This window comes from Cydia fagiglandana, chromosome 25 (genome assembly GCF_963556715.1).
Source record: "Cydia fagiglandana chromosome 25, ilCydFagi1.1, whole genome shotgun sequence".
NCBI lineage: Eukaryota > Metazoa > Arthropoda > Insecta > Lepidoptera > Tortricidae > Cydia > Cydia fagiglandana.
The window spans coordinates 7,632,544-7,643,744 of record NC_085956.1 but is presented as its reverse complement, the minus strand read 5'-3'; the positions used below and the strand labels follow the sequence as shown (position 1 = coordinate 7,643,744).

The window sequence follows — 11,201 nt, the reverse complement described above, 5'->3', positions numbered from 1 at the left end:
TGTTGTGATTAGTTTAACAGGTGAGAATATTTATTGTGTACTTCTTTAGCTATTTATAGGCGTAAACATATGCAAAATCGAGGTAATCGTCATGTAAATTGATTATTAATTCGCTCGCTAGGCGTATCAATTGTTTTAATATTTTGCGTTTGCGTTCGAGATTTCTATATGAATGCGTAAAAAATTGGTTCTTTAGTCACGCATGGATTAGGCAAGTAGCCATTTATGTGTTAATCGATTTGTTTGTCATACTTTACACGGCTTGTTTTTTATTGAATTGCACATAATGCACATTACATACAGGATGACTAAAAATAACTGCATTCCCGTTGCCAGGCAGGTTTTGGGATTATACTGATTGTGAGCAACTTATACAAAGGGACCAACCCCGAAATCGCGAAAATTTTTGGCTTTTTCATACAGTTTGGCTGATCCGTTTTCTATGGGAGGGTAATTTTTTTTCGGGGTTGGTCCCATCGTAAAAGTAGCTATTTTTTAGCCACCATGTATATTCAATTACTATTTTTAGTGTTCTGTACAAAACTTTGTTTACGGAACACTTATGGGATCACTTCGGTCTTGTTTTTTCTATTATTCATGTATCCATAATCCACGGATACATGAATGATGTGTCCTGTCATGGTCGCCATGTAATAGGCGGAGCGCCGGGGTGGAGGGTTGCTTCACAAAACACAGTATACAGGTTAACAGATGTAATGTTTCCAAGCTTCCAAACTTATTTTATGTGACCAAAGAGGAAATCCCTTATCGAGTGGAGGCGCAAGATCTACATTAATTGTGTTGATCACTCAATATGCACAGACGTGCCAATATGAGTGTCTGCCTATCGCAACTTACTTAGGGCGGCCAACTTTAAGTCAAATCAAAGCAGGACTCTATTTAACGGTAAACTAAAAAAAAATGATGTACATAGGTACATTTTCCTCGACAGCAGATGTGTTAATGATGTTGTGTCAACAATATCCATAAGCGTATAATCCATAAATATATTTATTTTAACTTTCAGATAAATATATAATTACTATTAAAATAAATGTGGGACAAGGAAGATTCTTAAGGTTATTTAGGGCAGCATTTTTTTATCACCAACTAAAAAAAAAAAAAAAAAAAATTATCAGAAACTAAATGCAGGACTAAACACAGAATTCAGGACGGTCGGAAAACTCTTGTTTTTAGTCTACTACTAAGAAGTAACTCTTGAAATGAAAGTTTATTCACAAGAATATATGGTACAGTAGATATTATTATGTATACATATTGACCCATGATATGTTCAGCCTTATGGCATGTGAAAATTATTTGTATTGACATAATTCACGCATGTCAAAGGAAAATATGTTACAAAAATTTACTAACTTACTTTACTTGGATGGATTTTTATGATTTAGGGACCTATTTATTTGTCAAAACATTCATCTATTTCAAGCAAGTGTTATGAAAAACATATAATATAAAAGTATGATAGTAAAGAATACAATTGTTGAAATCTGCAATTCTGGTTAGCCTGAGACCTGGCGCCTGCGCACGCGCATGGTAACTAAGTAATATAAAGTTCTCGCTCACTTACTCGTGTAAACATATATATTTTTTGTGTCTATTTTGCAAGAATATAGTTAGGGAGGCGAATAGGGGAATTTTCGGCAATACTCGAGCGTGGCAGTTTAAGATATGAGAGATACCTTAGACCTAATAGAACAACCTTGTAAAGTATTTAGCTCTATATGTAGTGACGCGCGCCTAGGATAGACGATCAGATTAGTAAAAAAAAATGGATAGTCTGAAATACTCGAGCGCGTCAGATTAAGATATTGGGGGTTGATTTTAGTGTTTAAAGACTAAATTTAACTAATCTGACGATAAGTCCTTGACGCCGCCGAGTTATAGGGTCGCGAACTTGTAAAAAAAAACGTTAATCCGGCATTCTCGAGCGCGATTTTTTTATTTTTTATTTTGAAGAATATAATCTAAAACTTACTAAAAATACAAAATCTGCCGGTTTCCGCATGACCGGAAGTGTGGAGGAGCCATTTCGTCTTCCTAAGAACGCGTTGCGGCATATAAGTCGCGAACGATACATTTTACAAAAAAAAAGTTTAAATAAACAAAAAAGGTAATTTTATTTTACACAAAAAAGGTCTCTTTACATTTTTGTCCAAAGTTAAAACTTTTTGACTTGAAGCATCATAAAATCGGTCAGATTAAGAGAACCCACCAACATTTTTGTCAGATTAAAAAAATATGCTTTCAGGATACCGAGATAAACCTCCCCTATGAAAATCTGACGCGCTCGAGTATTTCAAAAAAACTTTTTTTTTTGCATTTTCAAAAATTCATCGTAACTTATCGTCACGCCGAAATCGTCAGTTTTTTTAAAGGAAGCTTCCTTGGGGCCTACTTAACACCCCTTCCGAAAGTCTGACGCGCTCGAGTAAATTTTATTTTTTTGCATTTTTGACTACTTTATATGCCTACCCCCACCACGCAAACCGGGCATACGTAGTATGAATATATGACGCGCTCGAGAATGCCCAAGTAACTGTTTTTTTTAACATTTTTGAAAAACCGTACACGCCAAACCCACCGCTAAAATGGTTTTTGCCATACGAGCTTTTCTTTTCGAAATTATTTTATCTTTCGATTTTGATAGGTCTCGACGGCGCCGTTGAATTACGCCATTTAGCTACCTCGCCTCCCTAACTAATACAATAAATTTGCACTTATGAAACTACACAACGGGACTTAATCGCGTATTTAAGTTTTAAGATTTACCTCCGACGTTTCGAGGACGGCGTTGTCCCCGTGGTCTCGGAGAAGACTGAAGACACGGGGACAACGCCGTCCTCGAAACATCGGAGGTAAATCTTAAAACTTAAATACGCGATTAAGTGCCGTTGAGTAGTTTCAATATGTTAAATAATCGTGAAAGTTTAAATCAGTAATTTGCACTTAATTTATAAGTATGTTAACTCATGTAAGTGAATTGTAATATTCTTATGAGTAATAAAAAATTCTTTAAACCTAAAACAGTGTTTTTCAAACTGTGGGTTGCAACCCCTTGGGGGTCTCGAAGCCTCTGCCAGCTTTAAAACTCAAACACAGTGGCGTAGCTATAGACGTGGGTGACGGGCCGCTCCAAGGGGGACCCCTTCGATCACAGTGAAACAAATACAAATAATTTATTGAGAAAACTATAGTACAGTGGTTGTTCTTAAATACTAAGAATTTACATAGAGACACATGTTTTACAGATGCCTGAACTAGGATTCCCTGTTTCAGGCAGCGAAGGACAATATTACATTTATTTATTTTTAATTATTCACTTACCTATAGTTCGTTTTTTTTAGCATTAGAAAGAACTTGCAAGAAGGTAAGCGATCTTGACATGTCTTTTAATTGAAAAACGCTTTTTAAAAATCTATAACTATTACTTATGAAAGCAGACGAATATAAATGATCGTATTAGATTCATAATTGTTACAAATTTGCCGTAACTTATTTTTAAAATGTGTTTTTCAATTAAAAGACACGTCAAGATTGTTTACCTAATTTCTAATGCTAAAAAAAACGAAGTATAATTATGAACTATATTTATTACACAAAATAACTGTAATCACCTTAACAAAGAAGTAGGTACTTAAGTATTAAAAATCACAGAACAGTATTAGGTAATCATTTTACGACTATTAGTAGGTAAACAAAAGGGCCTTGCAGATGCGACTTCGCCCACGGCTAGATTAGTTCACGCTACGCCACTGCAAACAGACACACATAAGCGAAACATTTTGCTTGTACTACGAGGACCGCGTCATGAAAAAGTTTGAAAAACACTGGTTTAAAATATCTTTTGTGCTCAGATAAATGGGGCATTATCTATGAAAAGGGACCTTATTGTCGATGGCGCTTACGCCGCACAGCGTTTCGCGGCATTGTATTTATATCGGAGCATCGTTAATAATGGCGTAAGCGCCATCGACAATAAGGTCCCTTTTCATAGATAACGTCATAAATACTTATTACCAAACACATTTAAGAGGAATTTCCTCCTGAGGTTTTCCCGAGGGTCTACAGTATGGGGTTCTTCAAAAAAGGAGTGTACAGGTTTTTAAAAGGTCGGCAACGCGCATGTAATACCTCTGGAGTTGCAGGCGTCCATAGGCTACGGTGACTGCTTACCATCAGGCGGGCCGTATGCTTGTTTGTCACCGATGTGGTATAAAAAAAACACAACTCTTCAAAGCAGTTTTTTGACCGGAACAACCCGGTATAACCGAACTTTCAAGAAAAGAGTGTACTCCCTTCATAAAGGCCGGCAACGCACTTACAACTCCTCTGGCATTGCAGGACTTGCAGGAGTCCAAGGGTGATGGTAATTGATTACCACCAGGCCATTCATTTCCTTGTTTGCCTCCTATAGTATAAAAAAACCGGGCAAGTGCGAGTCGGACTCGCGCACGAAGGGTTCCGTACCATAATGCAAACAAAAAAACAAAAAAAGACCAAAAAAAAACGGTCACCCATCCAAGTACTGACCCCTCCCGACGTTGCTTAACTTTGGTCAAAAATCACGTTTGTTGTATGGGAGCCCCATTTAAATCTTTATTTTATTCTGTTTTTAGTATTTGTTGTTATAGCGGCAACAGAAATACATCATCTGTGAAAATTTCAACTGTCTAGCTATCACGGTTCGTGAGATACAGCCTGGTGACAGACGGACGGACGGACGGACGGACGGACGGACGGACGGACGGACGGACGGACGGACGGACGGACAGCGAAGTCTTAGTAATAGGGTCCCGTTTTACCCTTTGGGTACGGAACCCTAAAAAGGTATTATTTTAATTATATTGACACGTCATATAAATAAAGGAATTGTGAGGTATCAAGTATAATGTATCCCACCAAAAACATAAATGTAAAAAAGGAGAGCCAAGTTAAATACAAAAATTATGCTTGGCTGTGGGGCTCGCCGCAAAAAGAATGGAGATCTAAATGAGTGCCACTGCCAAGTTTTATGCAAAATCCAAATATGTATTTATAGGAACAAAATAACATTATAAACAAGTATTAAACTCTATTTCTTTGCTTTATTGGATACCTATAACAATTGCTGTTATTTAAAAAAATGTGAGATCTTAAAGTAGGTTAGATTTGACTTAGCCAGTTTTCATTATATCAATCATTTTATATATATTGTAATTCTGATGAAACCTGGCCAAGCCAAATCTAACCTACTTTAAGATCTCACATTTTTTTAAATAACAGCAATTGTTATAGGTATCCAATAAAGCAAAGAAATAGAGTTTAATACTTGTTTATAATGTATAATGTCCGGAACACCACGCTGCGCTCTAAAACTCAAATAATAGATGTAGCTCGAAAAGCGGCCAAGTTAAAGTGGGACTGGGCTGGTCATGTCTGCCGCATGCCGAATGACTTATGGGCCAAGATAACCACGGAGTGGGTGCCCCATGAGTCGAACCGGAGATGCGGCAGACCTCGTCGGCGATGGCGGGATAACTTAGACTCCTTTTTGAGAGACTGGCCAGATGCAGCTCAAAATCGGGAAGAATGGAAGAAGAGGGGGGAGGCCTTTGCCCAGCAGTGGGACACAATGGGCTCGTAATAATTATAATGTTATTTTGTTCCTATAAATACATATTTGGATTTTGCATAAAACTTGGCAGTGGCACTCATTTAGATCTCCATTCTTTTTGCGGCGAGCCCCACAGCCAAGCATAATTTTTGTATTGAACTTGGCTCTCCTTTTTTACATTTATGTTTTTGGTGGGATATCAATACTTTTTGTAAAGAAAACTAGGCAGGTATTGAGATTTAATGTTTTTTCTTGTGTTTCCGCTGTATGGTTTTTACTTCTGTTCTTTGTATAATTATGTGGTGCCGCGCGCCGCCGACGACACACCGTTGCACGGTGGCTCGGCTTGTATGGAGAAGGGGTCATAAGTCGATTTCTCCAAAAGTATCAAATATACCCTCAAAATAAAAATATTTTCGTGTTTATTGTTTAAATATCTACTAAAAAAACAGTAATAAATAGTTTTACTTTGTATAATTTAGCATAAAAAAAATCAAACTGATAACAAAAAACTATGCAAAATACATACTACTTTAAAGGCTTATAAAAATACAATAAAAAAATAAATTATAACGTATTCTTGAATAATATAATAAAACAATAGTACATTATTGTCGAGGCTCGGAAGTAGCTACTTGCAGGCTGAGGATTCGTTTTAAACGGACGACCTTGGGAGTCCGTTTAATTGAATCCGAAGCCAGCAAGTAGCCTTCCAGCCGAGTCATATATAGTGCTTTTCTCAAAAATGGTGCAAGAAATATAAATATCATAGAAATATTTTACAAAAGCAACGTTCTTACATATATATTTTGACAGAAAAAAACCCTTGCCGCCTTTTTATTTTTTTTAATAAAAAACTAGAAGTGTATTTTTCTGCCAAAAATACGCCAACCTATTTGAGACATCTAAATAGTCGCGGTACTATTCATCTGTTTGGCTGTTTAATGGGCCTGTGCCTTCATTTGATATGGTAATTTCAACTTTTAAAAAGTTTGGAACTCGACAAATAATGGAATTTGTATGCAACATTGCAGTCCCAAAATCGAGACTGCAATGTTTTTAACTTTTTAATTTTTGTCTGACCATAAACTACGCGCTTCGCGACCAATTTTTTAGACGGCAAAGTCGACTTTGCCGTCCATTTTTGAGAAAATAGTTTTTATCAATTATATTGTAAAAATCTATATTTAAAATTAAAACTTATATATTTACAGAGATGCTAATATCGTACAAATTATGCAACGCAAAATATTTTACGTCACGTGTCAGTTACCTTAAAAAACTAACCTAGGTCAACTAATACTTTAGATTCGTCTAAAATGTATTTTAAACATCTAGTTAAATAAGTACACATTGTGACAACTATTGATTTTTCGTTTTTGGTAGTTTCCTACGGCCCGTAATCATAGGGTTCGAATTTACTAGAAAATGATTTAAGAGATTCGTATTTGTCTTGGTGCGCGCACACAATTACTTTACCATACGAAGGTAAAACAGGATAAACCCGAAAATTTTATAAAAGTACGTAGTAACAAATATTGGTGTTTTGTTAGTATAGCTTCTGTGAGAAGAGATAGCACATGCATCGTAAGGATTTGATTGGTCTCTAAATTAGCTAATATTCGTCAGGTTGTTGACTGCTGCTGCATCCAAGGATGCTAGTGCTGCTAATCTTCCGCGTTTTGACCGCTTACTACAAGCCGAAAATTCCTTTTTTAGCCATCCGGCTGAAGTAGAGGGTTCCGAATTGCCCGATGATGACGGTTGTCCCAATTCAATATTTAACGTATTTTCAGTCACCTTATTTTTAATGGCAAATTAACACTTTGCTTCTCACTTAACCAGTCCAAATGTTTCTTAAGAACTAGACAATTAGTTCCCGAAGAAGATTTCCAATAAAATACACGTCGACTACAAAAATGTACTTAATGATGCTATACAAATTACTTGTATCCACATTTTCTACATCTGGCACCATTCCTATTAGTTGTTGTAGCACTTGATTACGTCTTTCTGTATCTAAACTACTAGTAGAGAGCCATAGTTCAAATACGAATCCCCTTGTAAAAGATCCGACGTACATATCACCTGAAAAAAGAAAGAAAAAGGTAAATTTCCATTCGTAATATTTTCCTAGTAGGTGCTACGCCTTGGCCTACGCAGGCGTAGCAGTCTTATAAAAACTAAATAGGCAAATTACGGCAGAAACAAGTTTATGGCCGTTAATCTAGAAATATCGAGCTTCAAAATGATGCTAGTTTCGTTTTTAAAATCGTGTCTCAAATTAACTAAAAGTTTAAGTCAACAAAATATTCTAATCATTATTCATACGACTTTTTGCCGTGGCGTAGACCCAATATTATGAATATATATTTTATTGTAATACTAAACAATCTATGTTAATCAAAACAACATACCTGATTCTTTAAGCTCCATATTAATAATAGTCACTAAAATCACTATTTAGTCAGGAATGCACCACTAATCACCGATCACTTAATGAGTCTCTGATAAGAGAGCGCGTACAAACGGGAGTTGTGTTCACTTTCTAGGTTCGTTATAGAATGAAGGTAATTACTTATACAGGAACTATTTATACCTAATTAAAGTACGTTTATCGGCAAATTAGAAACAGCCATTAGAAATTTAAAACTACCACATGCATTTTTTTGGATCATGGCCTATGGCCAGCCCACCGTGCGTTGGCCGGTTGTTTAGAGCGTATTACAAGTTTTTTGTATGGGGACATCACTTATTTTTTGACTAAACTTTATTTTAATATAGCAAATATAATAATACATATATTGGGGTAGTTTCAAATATCTGCTTGTAACGGTTCCAACGCTACAATAAAAAAATATTTTTTTGTATGGGGACCCCCCCTATTTTTTAACTTTTTTTTATATTTAGATTTTTTCCTACGCTTACACACAATAACCGAGCTGGATTCCAAATTTCATCCTTCTAGGTCATCTGGAAGTAGATTAGGTTTAGGTACTTATATGTCAGTCCCAATAAAAAATGTTTTTTTTTTGTATGGGGCCCCCCCCTATTTTGAAACTTTATTTTATTTTTAGATTTTTTCCTACGGTTACACACAATAACCGAGCTGGATTCCAAATTTCATCCTTCTAGGTCATCTGGAAGTAGGTTAGGTTTAGGTACTTATATGTCAGTCCCAATAAAAAGTGGTTTTTTTGTATGGGGACCCCCCCTATTTTTAAACTTTATTTTATTTTTAGATTTTTTCCTACGGTTACACACAATAACCAAGCTGGATTCCAAATTTCATCCTTCTAGGTCATCTGGAAGTAGGTTAGGTTTAGGTACTATAAGTCATAAGTCAGTCTTAAAATTTACGACTTTTTGACCTTCATACCTTTATAACCGTTTGAGCTAGCTTCATGAAATTTTGGCTTCTAGATATCCTTATGGATATAATTAAACACACGTAGTTTTATGTGTTTACGTCAAAGATGTTTTGAGTTATAGAAGGGTCAAAAGTGGCACCAAGTGGTTCGTGTAATATTACACTCGGCGCTGGCTAGCCAGTTCCTTTGCTTGAACTTGGCTTGACACGCTGCCGCGTGTCTAGATAACCAACCGCTAGTATGGTAACATCGATAATGCAATGAAAATGTAATATTTGGCTCTCTACAGATCAAACATTAAACACTTGTGACAACTGGGCTTAATAATTATTATAATATTGTTATCAAAAATAATGGCGCAAGTTATGAGATGAAGCGTTATAGGGACCGTGCGCGTTGGAGGGTCTGCCATCTTGTGGCCTGAGTCGGAAACATACGTTTTTTTTTATTGAAAATTTTACAGAAAATATACAATATTTAGTACCTTAATCTAATGTTTCGCCAAACTGTTTGGCGATGCGCTCTAAACTAAGCTTAAGCTAAATAGGTACACAAATTATTAAGTAACAAGTTAAGTTGTCATTAAGAACATATAAATTTACCTATATGTATGTATCCTAAATCTGTCTTGCGAGACAGTATCACACTATATGACTATACTGACCGGGTGCACATGTACATTGCCAAAGCAAGTGCTACCATCTACCGTTCTCGTCGGTACGTTTCCTTGTGCATAGTAGGTACTGCCATCTTGTGGGCTACATTGGAAGCATAAACGACATATTAAATTTACGTCTCGCACCAAAAATCTGACGGCTCCTATGCTGCCCCCTATAGTTCTATATTATGTATGTTCTTTACTAACCGATTTGCAGGCATCTTCTATTGAGTTTTATTTTCCAGTTCTCATAACCAAAAATGTTGGGCACACGCCAACATCATTGGTGCGATGTCAAACAAACCTTACTTGAAAACATGAAGGTTACCTTGACATTCATCCTTACGTCATAATACTTTTCTTCATCGCTTATCCCGGCATTTTGCCACGGCTCATGGGAGCCTAGGGTCCGCTTGACAACTAATCCCAAGAATTTACGTAGGCACTAGTTTTTACGAAAGCGACTGCCATTTGACCTTCCAACCCAGAGGGCAAACTAGGCCTTATTGGGATTAGTCCGGCATCTTCACAATGTTTCCCTTCACCGAAAGCAACTGGTAAATATCAAATGATATCGTACATAAGTTCCGAAAAACTCATTGGCTCAAAATCGCTGTCTCTCATACCTTAACCCGCTTACGTGGCTCCACGATACATTTTAAGCTATAGATAACTCGCCGATACCGCCATATCTGTTTACACTGTCGTCTTGCACTTACTAAAAACAGTAAAAAGTGTAAAAACAACCCACCTTTAAAAATGGCGGACGATTTGAACCTAGAAAATCTTGAAGAATCAGAGCTTAAGGAGTTGCTGAAAAATGGGAATCCTCAAGAGCTTAGGAAGAATTTGCTTGATATGCTGAACGATTCTGAGTTGACAGAAGATATGAAGGAGAATTTGAGGAATATGTTGAGTGGGAATACCCCTAAAGTGTTGGGGGGGAGCGGGCCGTGGTTGGGGGTGCTGTTCGCGCTTCTGATATTCTCTGTTATATGTAAGTCTAGTTTATATAATAATACGTCGATTACATTAGATTCGAGGAGTAGCTAGATCAGTGCCCCAAACGCGTTAGTTCCGCGTAGCATTATTCCCGATCGCATTTTTCCCCACTTGCGTTAGTCTACTCGATTCGAGTCGATTGGGCTAGCGTGGGGCCTATAGCCCAAGCCCTCTCACGCATGAGAGGTCTGTGCTCGGCAGTGGGACGTATATATGCTGAGTTATTTTCCTTTATTCATCATCCTTCTTAGGCTAGGGTTTTTATACTATGAAAATAAAAGTGAAATATAAAAACACTTACATAAGCCTAAAATATAAGTAAACACATAAAAAACCTAACCTATAGGGTGCCGTCAGCAGCGGGGCAAGGCCCAATTTGCTGAGTTATTATTATTTATTTATTTATTTCAAATTATTATTATTAATATTTATTTGTACGAAGAAATTCAAAGGTGTATGTGAAGTCCCCAATCCGCATTGGGCTAGCGTGGGGACTATAACCCAAGCCCTCTCGTGCTTGAGAGAAGGCCTGTGCCCAGCAGTGGGATGTATATAG

At 36.8% G+C, this 11,201-nt stretch overlaps 1 long non-coding RNA gene across 1 annotated transcript in view; it reads right to left on the bottom strand.

The window, feature by feature from the left end:
• Positions 1-4,067: 4,067 nt before the first annotated feature.
• Positions 4,068-11,201, bottom strand: part of LOC134677175 (uncharacterized) — a 163,998-nt gene continuing 156,864 nt past the window's right edge. The window contains exon 2 of the long non-coding RNA XR_010100001.1: positions 4,068-4,250. This is a non-coding gene — a long non-coding RNA (uncharacterized LOC134677175). The remainder of the gene's footprint in view (positions 4,251-11,201) is intronic.